The 9,287-nt window shown below is 41.9% G+C and overlaps 1 long non-coding RNA gene across 1 annotated transcript; it reads left to right on the forward strand.

Moving 5' to 3' along the window:
- The first annotated feature begins 4,861 nt into the window (after positions 1–4,861).
- Positions 4,862–7,703, forward strand: LOC119367782. The gene is made up of 3 exons (XR_005176433.1): positions 4,862–5,278; positions 6,635–6,882; positions 7,378–7,703. It is a non-coding gene; the product is annotated as an uncharacterized LOC119367782 (long non-coding RNA).
- The last annotated feature ends 1,584 nt before the right edge of the window (positions 7,704–9,287 follow it).

A 9,287-nucleotide genomic window follows, 5' to 3' on the forward strand; every position in this document is an offset into this window, starting at 1 on the left:
CCTATGTTATAGCTATTACATGAGGAATCACATCTGGCATAATTAGCCATCACTGATCCATTGCCTACGAGCTTTTCACATATTGTTCTTCGCTTATTTACTTTTCCGTTGCTATTGTTACAATCACTACAAAACCCAAAAACATTACTTTTGTTACCATTACCTTTATTATCATACTACTTTGCTACTAAATACTTTGCTGCAGATACTAAGTTATCCAGGTGTGGTTGAATTGACAACTCAACTTCTAATACTCAAGAATATTCTTTGGCTCCCCTTGTGTCGAATCAATAAATTTGGGTTGAATACTTTACCCTCGAAAGCTGTTGCGATCCCCTACACTTGCGGGTTATCAGACGGCTATGGCAGACGGGGTCGGCAGTGGCGGCACGGGTGTGGGTGGGGAGGGAATGAGAGAGTGAGAAAAGAGAGAGAGGACGGGGGCGGGACGGCCGTTAACGTACCCGCCTCTTTGCCGTCCGCCAACGGTCGGCAAAGATTCTTTGCCATCCGCTGGCGAACAGCAAAGAGGTGGGGCTGGTGGGTTGTAGTTGGTTAAACAATAACTGGACCCACCCACCTCTTTGCCATGTGCTAGCAGACGGCAAAGATTCTTTGTCGTCAGCCAACAGATGGCAAAGAATTGGCTGATGGCAAAGACCTTGTTTGCCATCAGCCACTTCTTTGTCGTTCGTTTTCTTGTGGCTGACGGCAAAGACCTTCTTTGCCGTCTGCCAGCAGACGGCAAAGAGTTGGCAGACGACAAATAAGCTAATTCCAGTAGTGATAACTGCAGTAAGAGACCGTCCAAAATCTGAATCAAGAAGTTGGTCTAGCACTTATTGTTTGCAACTAATCGACGTGAATAATTGGATATCATATCGAATGAGTAAGAAAGACAAGTAAAATTGTCAATAAACCTGGCCTGTAGTAGTAATCTGGGTCAATGTCACTATGACCAACAATCCAAAATGACTCTGTTCCTAGGGTCGGAATTTTGAAACCTGTGAACTTTACAGGTACTAAAGATTACTGAAATACATGTGAACCATTAAGTGTAGGTAGCACTCAGTACACAACAAACCCTAATGACAGTCCTGCCTAATGAGTAATGAATCAATTACAAAATGGGTGATGAGGAGTGGCTGCTCAGTGTTGAGGACGTATCTCAAGATAAATCAGGTTGGCTTAGTGGCTGCTGCATGCCTGAGCCCTAAACGGACTGGAAAGGTAGGCACGGCGGCGCGCCCGAGCAGCGGTGACGGTATTGGGCGAGCGGCTCCTGACCTCCTGTTAGTCTAGTGTCTCCTCCTAGAATCATGTCGTCCAGGGACGGCAAGGCGCCGGCGAGGCAGGCTGCTGGGGGCAAGTAGAGATTGAAAGTGCAGCAGAACAAAGGGGAATCGGGGCCTGGGCCGACCCAAAATCCTAGGGTGGACCGCGGCCCACCGTGGGCACCCTGTAGATAGACACCCACGCGGCGTACATGCATTTTCGAAACTAAATTTGGAACATTTAGCTGACCAATTAAATGACTCTATTTTAATAATATCAGATTATTATTTTAACAACTAAGCTTGTTTAGCTTGATGGGTGGAGCAGTGCTATTATGACACGAAGCACGTATGCTGATCATAAAAGGGGGAAACCCTAAGCATTTTTTGGAGCAAAAGAGGGTTTCCCCTCCGATTTCTATTAAATAAACCACCACGGAACCAACATGATCAATTAAACCCTATTATGACTGTGCCATGGCAGATTTAAAGCTGCAAACCGCAGAAATGCTATTTACCATCCATTGTTTGCTTCGAACTAAGAACTAAATTCTAAGAGCTGAAAAGAAAGTACAGTAACCAAGTTACAATCAATTTTCCAGTCAAGATCAAAAAGTTGAGCAGATATGAAGTACCACCTCTCTTGCGGTGCCGTGTAGGCATCGGGGGTGTGATGGCTGTCCGTGGCATTGAAGCAGATGTGCGACGGTAGACGGGTGCATCGGGGGACAAGTCCCGTTGCGGTGGACGAGAAGGTTGTGTGAGCGGCCCCGACAAAGAAGACGATGGCGCCGATGAAGTGAGAGGACGCGATGCAAGGCTCCTGGTCCATCGCCGTGGATGAGAAACGACCATCTCTAGAAGTGGACAACGCGGTCTTGGTAGGAGATCCGACATGGTGGAGGACAGTGGCGATGGACGGGGTGGAGGGTGGCGGCGATAGATGGGGTGGCAGACGGAGGAGACTGGTGTGGGGATGGTGTTCTAGCGCGGACGGTGTATGAATGGGAAAATGGAGGGAGAGGTACAGGGAAGCATGTTTTTGGGACGCGCCTGTGTGAAATATGGGAAAGTTACAAACTTAGCCCCCATTTAAAATTTGGAAGTCACATTGATTGGGGATAGCACAGTAATCTCGCATCTCCCTAATATTTGCCCAGAGCAATTTCGGGCGAGGAGAGTGTGTTTTGGCGCCCATGGTTGGCGCCCACGATGTATGAACGGAGCTGACAGGTAGGGAGGTTGTGTCACGTCTGAGTGAAGTTACGAACCTGCCACTAATGAAAATATTTGCCTACATCGATTTCAGTCGAGTCGAGTTTGTTTTGCCGCCCACCGTGTATGAATGGGTAAATGGAGGGAGAGACAGGTGTCTTTCGGACGAGCTTGAATCAAATGTGTTTTGCCGCCCTCCGTGTATGAATGGACAAATGGAGGGAGAGATAGGTGTCTTTCGGACACGCCTGAATCAAATGTGTTTTGCCGCCCATGTTTGGTTCCCACCTGTCGGAATGGGCTCAGAGGCGGTCGTGTCACGTCTAGTTGAAGTTACAAACCTACCCCTATTGAGAGCCGTGGAAATCGGGCAGATGCATTGTCCATGTAAGGGGTAGACAATAATTTTCATCTCCCAAACACTGGCTTCGGGCAGCCGATGCGGGAGTGGACATTTTGCCGCTTCTTCCGAATTTTGGGACAATAAGCATCCACGTTTACCCTTGCAACTAAATTCAAATCCACTCTGTATTCCTATACGAATCTTTATAAATCATTCTATGCGTTTTTATTAGAAGTGCCGATACTCGAATTCAGAAGCTAGAATCCAGTTTAAGGTGAATTCGAATATTTGAAACCACTTTATGTCCATCTCAAGTGTCACACGCAGCATAATGTGTACTCCCATTTAGATATGCACACAAGCGATGTCTCAAGATACAAAATACCAAGTCAATCAACCAATAAAGTACAAAACTAACAGGCATATAAACACTTATAGAGTATATGGATCAATAATATCAACTAACATACATAAGCCAGTCCGCTGTACTTTTTTTGCTAGAAGAGCATCCATTTTTAGCGAAGCTAGTACAACATCTCGGCCCTTTCAGATGCATTCCACTTAAGGACCATTTATACTACTATTATTGCTGAATGCACATTCAACCCAATTGTCATATTTGTAGGTCTGGCACCGGAATCAAAATGAAATGTCTCAGAGTCTTATCAATTAATACAGACATATGCTCAAAAAAATTACGACCCAAAAAAACAAAAAACAATTATTACATGATCTCTAAAACAAATGGTTTGTTCTATTATATGAACAAACAACACAAAGGTTATTCAACGATAGAAAGAATATTTCACCCATGATTTACCAAGTGGGAATTTAATTTCCTTTTTTCCTTCATGACCTTAACAATGCGGTCATTCTCAGCTTTCTTTGTTTTGAAATCCACCAAATATTTAATGGTTGTCTTGAGTACTGCTTGTGATTGTGTTGTTTGCTTCCTCAACATGTCTCTAAGTGTAGAAGCAGAATCTCTTTCTACCAATAGTGTAGCCTCTAGAGCATCAGCAGTTGGCAATTCATGATGCACGATTGGCCCGGTGCCACTGCTATGGGATGATACAACATCCATGGGGACCTCGCTCTTTGATCTTGGGCTAACCTGTTTTGCCATTAAACTTTCGATTGGATTCCAAAAGGTTGAAGTTAGCAAAACATCTCAATTGGGAGTTATAACAGCAAACCAGTTAAACAAATAAGGAATTAAAGAGTTTCAATTGGATGCTGAAAAGTAGTTATTAACATCATTTTAACCGGTTGTAGCAGCAAGGCAGTTAAATAAACAAGTTTTCCGAAAGGTACCTGTAGTGGCATTGGAGTTTCTCTTGGATCCTGAAAATTTGAGTAGCTAGTAACGTGATTAGAGCAACCGGTTGCACCAGCAAACCTATTACACAAATATATTTTTGAAAATATACCTGCTGTGCAATTGGACTTCCAATTGGATCCTGAAAACTTGAAGTTGGTAAGATGATTTCAGCAACAAGTTACATTAGCAAACCACGTAAACAAGGATGTTTCTGACAACATACCTGTTGTGCCAACAGAGTTTCAGTTGGATCTTACAAACTTGAATGTTAGCAATCATAAATAAAGTGTTGCAAGAGCCATAGGAAACTAACATCAAACTAGTAAAACTAATCAGTTTTGGTAACGTATTTAATTACACATGAACTAGTAAAACTAACAAGTTCTTGCCAACGTATTAAAGTAACAAGTCGGTACCGTTTCCCATATATATATATATATATATAACTATTCTGTTACCGGTAACAGAATATTATTCTGTTACCATCTGCCCCTATATACGCATTGGATCTGGACAAACCACCGTCGTGGACCGAACCTTATATACCTAGACGCTCAGCCACCCCCTCCCTACCCACGCGCTGCCGGCGCTGACCGCCGCCCATCCCTACTCGCGCGCTGCCGGCGCCGGACCCTGGCCCCTCACTACCCGCGCACTGTCGGCGCCGGACCCCCGCCCCTCACTACCCGCATGCTGCCGGCGCCGGACCCCCACCCCTCACTACCCGCGCGCTACCGCCGCCGGCCCCTCCCTACCCGCGCACTACCGCCGCCGTCCTCTGCGATGTTGCCGCGTCTGTCGTCGTCCTCCATCACCCAGCCAGCCTCCTCCTTCCGGGTCGCCGCGACCTCTCCATCTTGCCACCGCAACCTCCCCCTTCCCCTAGCGCGCCGCGGGGACCTCCCCTTCATCCAGCGCGTGGCTGTGTCAACTTGCTCGAGCTCCGCCACCCGCCTCCCGACCTCCATCAATCAGCTGCCACCGAACTGACGCCCCCTTCTCCCAGGAACCACCACCGTCAGTACTTGCTTCCTGCGCCCCACTGCCGCCCAGGGACCCAACGCACCGCCGCTCCTCTGATTCTGCTCCCCAGCTCTGCTTGCAATTCTTCCGCCGACACCAATGGTCAGCACCCCAACCTTCCTTTTTCTCTCGATCTCACTTCGTTGCTGCTCTGCATGAAGCAAAACAAATGTGTTTATATAGGATTTGCTATATATGCGTACACCTTTGTAGGTTTTTTCTATTCAAATTTTGCTAGCAAAACAACATTTGTCACAGTTCAATATAAATAGTGAATTCAGTTAGCTGAAGGGATAAATCAACTATATGTGTGCACACTGCACTCGCAATTCCATAGAAAAAATACAGCAGTATGCTAAACAAAAAATTCACACACATGGATCTAGAAAATCATTGATCAGGTAAAGTTCAGTTCAGACCACACTACCTGGGCATATTATAGATAATATTTGCAATGTCCTAAATTCTCCCACTCTCTGGAAACAAAGTAGAAGAAAAGGATGTGAAATGGTGTAAAGTTTAATTCATCTACATGCATAAGTCCGAAGATTGTCGTAGAGAGAGTTCAAGTGTGGCTTCGTGAAAAGGTGTGGGTTTCTATTAGTACTTTGGCAGAAGCTGTACTTGATTTTGTGGAGCTTTATTGAAAAATTATGTTTGTGGACATGTACTCTCGTTTGATATGAAAAATAGGAGCACAAAACGAGAGGAGCAACTTGAGCTGATGCTGCCACTAATTTTCACTTGTGCCTTGATGCTGCTTAATTCAATCTTGTGCTTATTCTGTGCACAACTTAATGCTCTATAGGTGCTTGTCAAAATGCATATGAGAACCAAATATTTTTCCGCTTTTTTTGGTATAGCCGTGCAAAAATGAATTAGCCTTTTTGAGAGCTACAGGTCACAATGCCTGAAATTCTTATATGATTGCATCAGTTCAGACTCGAGGATACAATAAGTTCGGAGTTCAAGTTTCAAAATTCTGCAAGTTTTGATATATCATCTAGATAAGTTCAACGAAAAATTGTGCAAGTTCGGTGCGTGTGTTGTTACAAATCTAAATTCATATACAATCCATCTAGAAGAGAATATTTGGTAAGTACAATTTTATACCCGAAACAGAAAGTGTAACGTAGGGGGGGGGGAATGAAGTGAAGCTTGGTCTCAATTGATTTGAGACATGCATTTTTTTTAGTATCAGCACCTTGGCTACCCATTCAAGTAATCACAAAGACAATCATGAACGACAACGGGCCTACAGCAGCTATGGTTTTAGTCGAGTGTTTAAAAAATGCACAGTACTACTTTGTATGCTTCACTCTTTGTCGTGGGAAGGTGACTAAAGCTCCATATTGCAATTTCACTAGACTATCCGGATTTCATTTAGTGCTCAAAATTAAATACTTTCTTGTCCAGTCATACTAGTACTGATGAATATCAAGTTGACATTGTGCTCAGCCATAGGCCTGCCCTTTCTCTCTCCCTTTGGTTCGAGGAGCAGCAACTGCTGGCCTGTAGTGCCGCCATCTGAAGACAGGGGAGATAGCCATAATTACCTTATGGTAATTATGCAGGTGCGGAATCTTCCGAGCGCACGGCAGCCTTGTCCGTCCAAGTTGAGCACTGGGCGCCGTTCGAGTAGAGCACCACGCCTCGTCCAAGTTCCCATCTAATGTTGAATAATATACCGCTGAGTGCTATTGACGGTCAGTTACTTCTTCCTTTCATGCTGCACATGTGAACTGAAAACTGTAGAAAAGAGAGTTTAGTATGTTTTGGAGAGCTTAATTTCCCAAGTGACAAATTTGATCTGTACCAGTAAGTACATGATTAATATTTTATAATATGTGTGGTTCCAGTAAGTACATGAGTACTATTTAGCATGTTTGATTGCTTCTGAATAATGAAAATGTGTGTGTACTGATGCATTTCAAAATTTGTGATGTGTGTTCTCAGGAAAAAACATTTTCTGGTTGTTGGTGCCGCTGGATAACTGTCATAGTTTGTTGCCAGCAAAGTTCTTGAACTTGGCCTATACCAGTAGTAGAACTTACTAGTTCTCCGTGACATAAAATTGAAAACAGACAAAAAATTCTCAAGTAATGTAATCTGTAGCAAAACACAGGAATTTTTTTATCGAAATGTTGCACAAGTAGTGTTCCATTTATCTTTCTCTCATGCCTGCCCTTTTGATCTTATAGGAATTGAGGCTTCGCCAAGGAACAAGACTGGTAACTAGCGCAAAGGAGACTATGTCGAGAGGTGGCACTGCTTGACTTGCTGATGTGTAGTTATGGCATAAAAAAGATGAAAAAAATGGTATCTTCTATGATTCCATAAGGTGCACGTAGCAAATCTTCCCATGTGGATCAGTACAACTTATGTATGGCCTTTAGTTCACAAATCTTATAGTAATCTTTGTAGTACTCTTCATAACACTTTGTTCCATGTAGATCAGTACAACTTACAAGGCTAGTTTCCTAAGAGATGTACTCTTTGTGAATTTCTTTGTATTTTCGTAAGCTGATGGTATCATGTTTTGTTTAAAAATGTAGGCAAGTACATGGTAGAAAAAACATAAGTTCACAAATAAAAAGTTTTACAGTTACAGAAAACCATTTTTTTGGAAATTTAGAAAAGAAAGGAATGTCAGGCATTCAGAGAAGAATTGACGAGGTTTGAGGTACAAAGAATCTAGAAAGTTCAAAGATAAAAAAGTGAAAAGTTTGGAATCATGAAAAGAAGAGGTCCGGAAAAAAGAGAACATTATGAAAACTTCAAACAATATAAAGTTCATCAAGAAAAAGTTCAAGTTGCAAATAGTGACATGTCCAAAACTTTGTTGCAAAAAAGTTCGTAAAACAAACATAGCATTTTATTTTCTTTAAATCCAATTACCTCTACTAGATAAGCTATTCAAGTTCGGAGCTAGCAACATCATTAGTTCGAACGGGAAACCAAATGAAAAAAAAGGTTGACTTCTATAAGTTCAATATTTTAATTTAAAATATTGATCAGTACAAGTTAAAAATGGTGGTCCGTTCGGAATAAAAGAAATGACAGAAATTCAAATTGTAAAAGTTCAAGCAAAAGGAAACCCCATGCAATTCAAATGGTAAAAGTACAATTCATAAAATAAGAGAAATCTAGAACATCGTTGTAAAAAAATGTTTAGTTCAAAAAAAGAATAAAAAACATTTTCTTTTTGAAAAAAATATCATTCAGTTCGATGAGATAAACCATGCAAGTACATGGCCAACGATACAATAACATTTGGTTCAACAATATAAACCATGCAAGTATAGGGGCGACGATACACTAAACCGTTCAAAACTAGAAAGATAGGTAAGTCCAAAACCCACACAGAAAAAAATTCACCTACGAAAGAAAATGTGGCACTTACACAAGAAGTTAATAAACAAGGGTTAGAAAAAAGCATGTTTATATAAAAAGAAAGTGCTCAGAACTTCAAATACTCTCCATGTGAACGTTCATACACTATTTTAAAAAGAGAGTGCACATTTTACTGGGAAAAAACTTTGGTAAGTTCTAGGACAGAAAAAACAGAAGTTCAAAATCAACAAAATAGTTGTGAGGAAAACAAAGTAAAAGTCTGGTATGTGAAAAGCTCGCTTAGTACAAACCCCATACGAAGATCAGTTCGAGTACTCTATTTTCGGGACGGAAAAAACAACACGACCGGTTTCACCTTATTCAACACTACTCTATAAAAAATACCTCAGTAGAAACATACACATAGATCAGTATGGGTACTCTATTTTTTTGACGGAAAAACAACATGATGGGTCATACCGTATTCAAAATTATCTTTGAGAAGTTACGTATGATTCAGTTCAACATGTAAACCATGCAAAGTTCGGAGACTATGATATTGTGTACCATTGAAAAGTTACGAGGAAAATCAAACAAAAAAATAGAGCAAAGTCTAATTAGTGAAAACACGCTCAGTACAAATCCATGAGGACATCAGTTCAGGTACTCTTTTTTCGGAACCTTTCAAAATTACTCTCTGAAGAATACCTCAGTACAAACGCACACGTAGATCATTACAAGTACTCTGCTTTTTCTGACGGAGAAACAACACGATGGG

Source organism: Triticum dicoccoides, chromosome 2B (assembly GCF_002162155.2).
Source record: "Triticum dicoccoides isolate Atlit2015 ecotype Zavitan chromosome 2B, WEW_v2.0, whole genome shotgun sequence".
NCBI classification, from domain to species: domain Eukaryota; kingdom Viridiplantae; phylum Streptophyta; class Magnoliopsida; order Poales; family Poaceae; genus Triticum; species Triticum dicoccoides.